Source organism: Molothrus aeneus, chromosome 3 (assembly GCF_037042795.1).
Source record: "Molothrus aeneus isolate 106 chromosome 3, BPBGC_Maene_1.0, whole genome shotgun sequence".
NCBI lineage: Eukaryota > Metazoa > Chordata > Aves > Passeriformes > Icteridae > Molothrus > Molothrus aeneus.
This window is the reverse complement of record NC_089648.1, coordinates 74,269,583-74,279,724: the sequence shown is the minus strand read 5'-3', so window position 1 is coordinate 74,279,724 and position 10,142 is coordinate 74,269,583.

Sequence of the window (10,142 nt, the reverse complement as noted above, 5' to 3'; positions counted from 1 at the left end):
AAGTGTAGGACTAGAGAAGGCTTCTTGTTTGACATGCACATCTGATAAATGGGGATTTGTTGCCTCAACAGGAGTTTGTTTCTATGGCATCATGAGCTAAAACTAGGTAGACCTTTTATAATAATGGTGCATTTTAGGAGCTGAGAGGATTCTTTTTCCTAGAGGGTTCAGCACCACAGGCTGACGTTTACTAGTGATGCAATTCCCACATCAGAGATGGTCACTCTGAGGAGCACAGACAGACGCTGGTGAACATGACCCTATTCCACCCACACTCCAAGCTACCAACTGGATTCAGTGCAGAAGCTAGATAATTGCTCCAAGCTGGATAAAACCTTCTCCAGTATCTATTTACTTTGATCTTTGGGGATAGCCAATGCATTTTTTACAGGACCCACAGTGAGTAGGGCAGACAGTCCTAGAAACAGTTCTCTGCATCTGCTGCTCCAGGACCAGCTCTGTTTTGTAAGGAAAGACTTTTGGCTAAGAAAACGCTTTCCTCTGAGATGAATCACTACTATCTTTATAATATTTTGTCCTGATTTTGGCTGGGATAGAGTTCATTTTCTTCCCAGTAGCTGGTACAGAGCTGCATTTTGGATTCAGTGCAAGAATTATGCTGATAACACACTGAAGTTTGGTTGCTGCTGAGCAGTGCTTAGCACCAAGCCAAAGACCTTTTAAGTGGCTCATGCTGTGTCAGGGAGGAGGTACACAAGAAGCCAGGAGGTAGCACTGTCAGGACAATGACCTGAACTGGCCAAATGTATATTCTATGCAATAGACTGTCATGACCTATACATAAACTGGGGGGAGGCACCAATCACTGCTCGGGGACAGACTGAGCATCAGTTGTAATGAGCAACTATTGCGCATCACAATTTTTTCTTAGGTTTTATAAAGTTAAAAATTAAATTTATTATTATAATTTGTATATTTTACTTGGTTCAAATTATTAAAATATAGTTCTTAATCTTTGAGGCTTTTCCTGAGTCTCCTCCCCATTCTGCTGGGGTGGGAGGGGACAAGGAATGAGCAAACAGCTTCCTGGTACTTAGCTAGATTAAATTATGATAAAATACCTTAGATGCTGTATGGAGACTAACAATAACTACACTCAAGAGAATAAAAATAAATTCCTTATTAATTCATCAGTACTTGTTACCAGAGTGAGGAAAGGTAGAAACATTTGCTTAATATAGTGACACATGAAACTAAAGAATGCAGTTTCCAGCAAATCCTTTCATGTTTAAAGTTTCACAGAAAAACATGCAAGTAAGGCTGCCACAAGAGCTTCAGACTCTTCTGAAACACACACATAAGCCTAGATAACACCTATGGAAAAGCCTGCAAACTGATGTAAAATCAGTTTGCAGCAACATTACCTGGTGTCTCTTGAGTCCATACCCCAGAGAAAAATATCACTATTAGTAACAACCTGTAAGAGAAGATAGGGATTAGCAGCAGTTTGAGCTGTGACAAGTTGATTACAAATTTCTTGCTCAGAAAGTTCTCCTCAAAATATTAAATTAGCCTTAAGTTTAGGCCAACAGTTCTAGACTAGGCAATTGGAAAAATGAATTTTCCTTAGTCATCACTAGGAAGTTACAGAAGATAAACCAGAAAAGTTAATACATTTAACACCTTAACTAAAATAATTTATGTTTAATAGACATAGAGCTCTCACCTCTGCACCAGGCTCAGCTTCATTGTTCCTTTGCTCAGCCTCTATGTATGGTGCTTTTTCCTTTATAGCACCATACCAAAAAAAAAAACCTCCTTTCTCAGTTTTGCATAGAAATCAAAGCCTTACTGGGTTTTTAGTCTTGGGTTAAATAGAAAGGCTGCCACATTTATATTGACGACACCTTTTTTCAGCTGTTTATCCTCTTAATTATGAACCTGTAATTCACATCACCTGATTATTTGTTTTACTGATTGAATCTGCTCTTACTTGGTTCCTAGGTCTCTCTATTTTTATGTCTGTCAGCTCCTAACTCTCAAGTTCTCAAGACTAATTTGGTTAGAGCAGGTTGCTAATAATGCCAAAGTTGTGGGTCTGATCCCTTTAAGGGCCATTTGCCTAAGATGTGGACTTCATGATCCTTGTGGTACCCTTCCTACTCAGAGTTATTCTGTGATTCTGTGAAATTGGTGCTGTTCTGATAAAGCATGAGCTGAGCCAATTGTTTTGCAGCTACTGTGCTCTTGTGTGGTGACTTGACCCTGGCTGGATGCAAAGTGTCCTCCTCAGCTGGACAGGGCAGAGAAAATATAAGGAAAGGCTCTTGGGCTGATATAAGGACAGGGAGAGATCAGCTACCAGTGACTGTATTAAGAAAAAAAATCCTACTTTGGGAAATTAGTCTAATTTACTGCCAATCAAATCAATGTACAATAATGAAAAATAAAAACTAAGATCTTAAAAGTACTTTCCCCTTACCTATGCCTTCTTTCTGCACTCCACTTCCAAATTTTCTCCCTCTTCCCCACCAGCAGCACAGGACAACAGAGAATGGTGGTTGTGGCCACTCCCTCCTCCTCAGGGGAGGACTCAGAATCCCAGAACCACCAGTGATCTTTAAGATCATTGAGTCCAATCCAGCCCTAACACCTCAACTAAACCATGGCACTGAGTGCCACATCCAATCTTTTTTTAAACATATCCAGGGATGGTGACTCCACCACCTCCCTGGGCAAACCATTCCAGTACTTTATCACCCTTTCTGTAAAAACATTTTCCCAATATCCAACTTATATTTCCCTTGGCGCAGCTTAAGACTGTGTCCTCTGGTTCTGTCAGTTGCTGCCTGGAGAAAGAGACCAGCCTCAGGTTGGAGACCAACCTGACTACAGCCACCTTTCAGGGAGCTGTAGAGAGTGATAAGGTCACCCCTGAGTCTCCTTTTCTTCAGGCTAAACACCCCCAGCTCCCTCAGTTGTTCCTCACAGGACTTGTGTTCCAAGCCCCTCATCAGCCTTCTTGCCCTTCTCTCGATGTGCTCGAGTGTCTCAAGGTCCTTCCTTAACTGGACTGCTCACCATCTTCCCCTGCTCCAGTGTTCCTCCCACAGAAAACTGTCCTACGTGAACTTTTCTGACATGAGTCCTTCCCACAGGCTGCAGTTCTTTGCAAACAGCTCCAATGTGATCCCTCCCATGGGATGCAGTCCTTCAGGAAGAGACTGTCCCCCACAGTGACGCAAGTGCTGCCAGCAAACCTGCTCCAGCATGGGCTCCTCTCTCCATAGGCCACAGGTCCCTTGCTCCAGCAGGGGCTTCCCACAGGATCACAGCCTCCTTCAGGCACCCACAGCTCTGGTGGGATCCTCCTCCAGGTGGATCTCTCGGATCCCAAAGACCTCTGGGGGCACAGCTGCCTCACCATAGGCTGCACCAGGGGCTGCAGGGGAATCTCTGCTCGGGCACCTGAAGCACCTCCTGCCCCTCCAGCACTGACCTCGGGCCTGCAGGGCTGTTGCTCTCACATGTTCTCACTCCTCTTTCCTGGCTGCAGTGGCACAGGGCTTTCTTTTCCCTTCCTAACTCTGTTATGCTAGAGATGCTGTCATCATCCCTGATGGACTCAGCCTTGGCCAGCACATGTGTCCTGGAGCTGGCTGAAATTGGATGTTGGACATGAGGGAAGCTTCTGGCAACTTCTCACAGAAGGCACCCCGGTAGTCCCCCTGCTATGAAAACGTTGCTACCCAAAGCCAATTTGTCCTGTCTCCTCTGTGGAGGATTTTGCATAGCCTTCCATGGACAGCTGAAGTCTGACAGAAGCAAATGTATAAAATGCAGTTCTAAGACAATTGGGTTTAACAAAATAGGAAGAAACTGTTGACCTTTAAAATAAGAGGTCAAAACTAACAGTAAAAGAGAACATAGCTAGAGGCTGATGGGTGTCACAAACTAAATGAAGAAACTATCTTATTGGGGGATGTGTTGAACACCTAGAACAGAAATGATCCTCACATTTGGAGAAAATTAACCCAATGGAGAAGCGAATCTGAGCAGAAACAGATCTGAGAAAAGGACCCTGGCTTTGCTGCATGCTGAAGGCAGAGAAGTTACACCTTGGGCCCTGAGTCCAGGTGAGTGATGTGTGTGAGCAGGATGCTCCTGGCGCTGCTGAGTTGAGCTGCTGATGCTCAGAGCATGGCCAGGTCACACAGTGAGCATGGCCAGGTCACACAGTGAGCAAAGGGGTTACTGTGCTGTCTGTTCACATTGTCTGTAAGTGCTGAGGACTGCTGGTGTTCGCAGTGTTTCCAAGGGAGTGCTCAGAATTGCCTGCATCCCTCTCTCACTGCGTTTCGGATCGAAATGAACCTTACACTGGGGATACTCCTGTCCTAGGCTTATGCCTGTGACATTCGGGGTTCGCTCTTCCCTTTGCCCATGAGAAGGCTGCAGGAGCCGCAGAGCTGGAGGATTTATTTGTAATTAAGCCCGATGTCCTGGAGAGGGAGCCGGAGGATCGCCCGGCTGCTCCCTCCGCTCCCGGCACCTTCCCGGGAGCGCAGCCCGGGCAGCGGGAGCCGCTCAGGGCTCGCTCTAGATCCCAACAAAGATTGCACAGGATCGTTTTAAATTGGCGTGTATTTGTGCTGCTATCACGGTAACCTCACTGAACCTCTCGCACATCTTCAAGAGTATGAAAAAAATTAATTGAATGTGAAACCCAAAGTTTGCTGTGCTCCAGAAACAAGTGTTATTCCCAATTGGTTTGTGTTGCAGTCGTTTCCTTCTGAAATTCCCTATGTGATAGATTTGTAGCTTTAGAAAGTGTTTTCCTCAGAAGCACTATCTATCAAGGGTATTATATAAATAATGAGTTCTAATAATAAATAAGCCCACGATCAGGCAGTCAGGTCTTAAATATTGGACGGTATGACCCTGTTTATTATAGTTAGAAACCATTTGAGTTATGGATTTATTTCACTGTGCAGTGTGCTTTTACAATATTACGAAAGGGTTATTCTATTTTTCCCAAATTTGATCTTAGGTACCACCAAGGAACTGCCTGAGATTTTGCCTAGTTTGCGAGAACTCCACTGGACATTTGAAGATCTGCACTGTTGACAAGCACATCACAAGTCATGGTAACCTTGGCTCAGGGCAGTGTCAAGGTTGCTTATGCTTTTCCATCCCAAACAGATTCCATCCAGGTATCCCTTAATTCTTCAACCTGCCTTCAATTCTTAAATTCTTCACATATAGGCTGAGGCTATAGGGCAAAATGGCATTCTAAAGGTGTCCTATTCACTCCTTGCAGTTTAAACAGTATCACAATAATTAACAACCATTTACCAGAATGGAAAAAGAATTGCAGTCGGTCTGCTACAGCACAGCCTTATCACAGAGTTACTGAAAACATCGCACAGATAGTTTACCCACACAGTCGCTCTCAGTGAATCTTTGTTTCCTTATTTTTTCTTTTTTTTTCTTTTTTTTTTCATCCATCAATTGTAGATTAATTTCTGTATACTTTTATGTTTCTGAGTTGTGGAAGAAAGCTAGAAGTTTTGTTTGTCACAGTTTTAACTGCTAAAGGTCAAGTGAAATCTAAAAGGCTTTACTCAAACCGTATGGTCAAAATGTCCAGTATAACAGAAAAGGAATTCCTTTTGGCCTTTCAGTCTGTATCAGGACAAGAAGAGGGAGAAAGGATGTGGTGTTATGCACACTCTCAGTGCTAACAACTATGTACAGGGTATCTTAAAATTACCAGCCTTTCAGCTGATACCTGGCAGCTCTCCCACAGCAAGCAGGAAAAAAGGCAGTCCATACAATCTAATATGGCTGTTAAATAGACCTTGAAAGTTATTCTGACTGCATGGAAAAATGCATGCTAAATTAACAACAAAGATAAATCTGTGTTAATAGGAATAGTAAAAGTGAGAGAGATTTTGCAATCTCACCCTTATAAAGTGACCCTTGTAAAATGTCCACCAGGAAATGCATGACTTATTTTCTTCATAGGGTTGCAATGCAAAATAATATATTCAAACTACTACTCCATCTGTCTCTCTCTGTTAACTCCTCCTCCCACAATTCTGTTCCTAGACAGTGTGTTTATGTGCTAGCCTAATTCAAATGTTTTCCATATAAAAAAAATGAGGAGACAGAAAACACACAGTTCATCTGTAAGTGAAATCTCTAAGAGCAGACACATTAGATAGACTCAGGCCATTAACTAAAACTCAGCAACTTATGCTGGGCTGTCTCTGCTGCAAGATATGCCTCCTCTGGGGATAGAAATTATTTCCTAAATCATCACTGACTTGATTTGCAGTGAAGCACAGTCCTGCTGTGGGAGTGCAGTAGGTCTAAGACCTCAGAGAGTCAGGAAAGTGCCTGTCTCAGAGTTATGAGTGGCTTTCTTAGAGCTCCCCTGTAGCCCAGGACAGTAGGTATGATGATTGACAGAATTTAAAAGGACAGAGGTTCTGAGTTAAAGCTTTAGAAGGCAGGCTATGGCAGTCCTTTCTTCTCTGAACAGGGAACAGCAGGACCTTTGAAGCAAGCTTCCCCCAGGAGTGTTGGTCACGATACAGTTCACACAAAGCACACATGAAGCCATGGCATCAACCCTCCTCCTTCCTGCTCGTGCTTTCATCCCCTCCAACATGGAGAGGTGGATGCCCTCCCCAGAGCCAGCACCATAATCTAAGTTATGGACAAGATCTCCTGTAACTGAGAACACCAGGCCAACGTTTGTCTGCATCAATAAAACTGAGGCAAATTAAGCCAAAGAGTTACACCAGGAAGTAATTTGGTCCTTGAAGCCTAGATGGGATTTGAGAATAGGAATTTATGTGTGGTGGAGAGCAGTGTGTGGAAATGCCTGGAACCAAATGCAAAGCAATTTAGATTACTGTGATAGTACAAAAGCGCTTTGTGTAGACGATTTAAGACATCTGCCCATGGTCCAGACATCTGTGTGCAATGAATACCAGTTCTGAGCTAGCTCTTTATTTATCATTCAGTAATGTCCATTAATAATTGCTGCCCCCACACAACCCTCTCTTTGTCTATATGTAGTTATATATGGTTACACGATGATATATATAATAAACAAGGAAAGAATGGCTCGTTCTTAAATTGGAAATACAATCTATGATCTAGTTCCATTTCAAATATAGACAAACATATTTTACTCTTCCCTCCCATTCTCTCTCTTTGTCTATATTTAAAGATGCTATTGCACATTTATATCCCTCAGAGTAATGGACACATAAAGTAGCTCCTGTCATACAGATAGGTCACACAGAGAGAATCTTTCCGTATTTTTAGCTCATCTTCAATCCTCCTCCTCTTCAGACAAATTTCCTTGGTGACTATCAATACTTCTCTGGATTTATACTCATATTTCACTGATTTGGAAACTTGTCTTTATTTATGTAGAGTCTTGGAGACCTTGTAATATCTTTTAGTTCTTCAGTAAGTCTTTGGTGCTGTAAGAAGGTAGGAAATTTTCTCTGGTGTGCAACCATACACCGGTACTAATTAGACTTTGTAGCAATAGAGATAGCAAGTAAAAATAGTATGTAATCACCTGCAAATAAACAAATTTGATCCATCTGTTCCAGTAATTCCATTTCTTCTTAGCAATTCAAATGAAAACATACATAAGCAAGTGAAGAGTAATCCTCCCAGAGTGTCTTCATAAAATGTAACTTGTAAGTCTAACTGTAATTTATTTAAATACACTTTTGTGCTTATTTATTGAAGTCTTATGTTTGATATTACAGTCTTGAATGAAAAACAATCTGATCCTCTTTGATTTTGATGACTTTCGGATTAGGGTCCCAAAATATGGAGGATGTTTTCCTAGCACACTGTAATCAGTGAAAAACTTGGGCTTAATGGTTTATTTCTTTTGAAAATTTGAATAATTTGAATAACTGTCTTCAATGTCATCAGTGTTTATCTGTATTGCATTGCTTACAGAGCTCCATATTGCTTGTGGGGAGAGCAGAAGTCTAAATTCAGATGATGCATCTCCTGTTCCTGGAACTGGCACCTGTTCAGGGTTAAGTTAAAGGTTTCACTGCATTTTCTCATGATGGTTAGGAAACAATTCTGTATTTTTGCCAGATTTCCTTCTTCTGTAGAAAGAGACTTTAATAATAAAAACCAAATGATGAATGACCTTTATGCAGGACCATGAAACACATGGATAAGCTGTGGGAATATCCCCATCTTGTCCAATGGAAAATGTAAGGAACCAGTCTCATATATGAAGACCACTTTATGAATAAGGCCAGAATGGTAAAATGGTCTTAACCTCCAACTGAACTCTACAGAATGTGGGAAATACTGTGCTAATCAGAAGCTTGTTGCGTCTTCCAAACTCTTCTTCGATTTTTTCCCCTCTTCATCTTGAGCAGTAAGACAAAACAGGAATCATTGCACTGAACTAGAACATTATACTGAGATTTGGGCATTCTGTTTCAGATTTTCTAAGTGATCCTGGAAGTCTCATTAGACACCAGCATCTACATTCCCCATTTATAAGACAGGGGTAATAATGGTTCACAGTACTGCTAAGCAAGATACAAAAACTTTGTGAACTGCTCTTACACTACAGAATACATGCACCAAAATGGCCAGGTAAGAATGGAAGATCATTTGTGATCTACAGCAACATCATTATTTTAAATTGAATCAATCTAGATTTACAATGTATTTGAGTGAATACAGGGGAAATGTGCTCTAGATTATGTATTCTACAGGAAAAAGTTTGTGGCCTAATGAGATACTGGTCACATCTGTTCTGTGTTTCATATACTCTATGGATTCCACAATAAATGTCATTGAATGTTCATTAGTTTCAGTCAAAAAATGGCATTATGTCCTGGTAATAAGTTTGACATTTGTTTTACTCCAAAACAGAGATAGAGAGAAAAAATAATGAAATACTTAGCAGAAGAGAAAGTTCAAAAGAACTGAACTTCAGTCTAGAGAGAAAAAGAATTCAGAAGAAATTCAATCTAGAAGAATCTAGGGGTTTTTCATCAGGTTGCTTAGAAGTTGGGCCAAAATCTCTTTGAGTTTCTGGATATCATTTGGAGATTATAGGCTAAATGTCTTTAGGATTGGACTTGATGATCGTAAAGTCTTTTCCAATCTAAATGATTCTATGATTTTGTGATCTCACATCTCTCCATAGCAGGCCAAATTCCCTTGCCAGACTTCCCCAGCTGCAGTGGGCTCTGATGTCTTGATGAGTAACAGTCTGTCCTGCATCCTGGAAGATTTTGCATGGCCTAAGACTCCTTCCCATGGAGAGAAACTGAAGATATTCAGCAACTGAACCACAGCTCCCATAGGGTACCCTGATGGATGATGACAGAATGCCAATACCAATCATTTCAGAATTCCATGGACACTTAGTAGTTTTGCAGTGTCCTGGTTCTGGCCAGGAGAGAGCTAATTTTCGCAGTAGCCAGGAGGGAGCATGGCCAGGACTTGGAGGTTATTCTACCATCTCAGGTCATTGCTGGGATCAGGGAAAGGGAGTCTCTTCCTGGGAGAAGGGGTTCCTTCTGGTAGGGCAAATGTGGCAGGGGAAGCTGTGGGTTAACGCTGGTTCGGAGGTGGAAGGAGCAGCTGGGCTGGCATGGCTGCAGTTGAGACAGACTGCAGGGAAAGGGAGAGGCTCCAGAACCCTTGCAGTGAATTGACCACACCATCATATGGGGCACACTACAAAAGAAGTTTTTGAGAAAGGGGAGAAGATAATCCAGAGTCTCCCAAAGGCTGGTATTGCCATAAAGCAGAGTAAGGTCAAGGGACCTCCCCAGGTGATTCAGTTTTTAGGAGTAAAATGGCAAGATGGATGTTAACAGACTCCAAAGGACATGATCAATGAAATAGCAACTATGCCCTCACCAAACAGAAAACAGGAAAGACAAGCTTTCCTAGGCAGTGAGGGTTTTTGGAGGATGAATATTCCAGAGCCAGATTGTAAACCCCCTCTATCATGTGGAATAGGAGAAAATTTTTAAGTGGGGTCCTGAACAACAACAAACTTTTGAACAAATTAAACAGGAGGTTGTTCATGCAGTAGCCTTGCTGGGGTTTCACCCCAGCCAGCAAATAAACCCCTTGCAGCTGCTTGCTCACTCTCC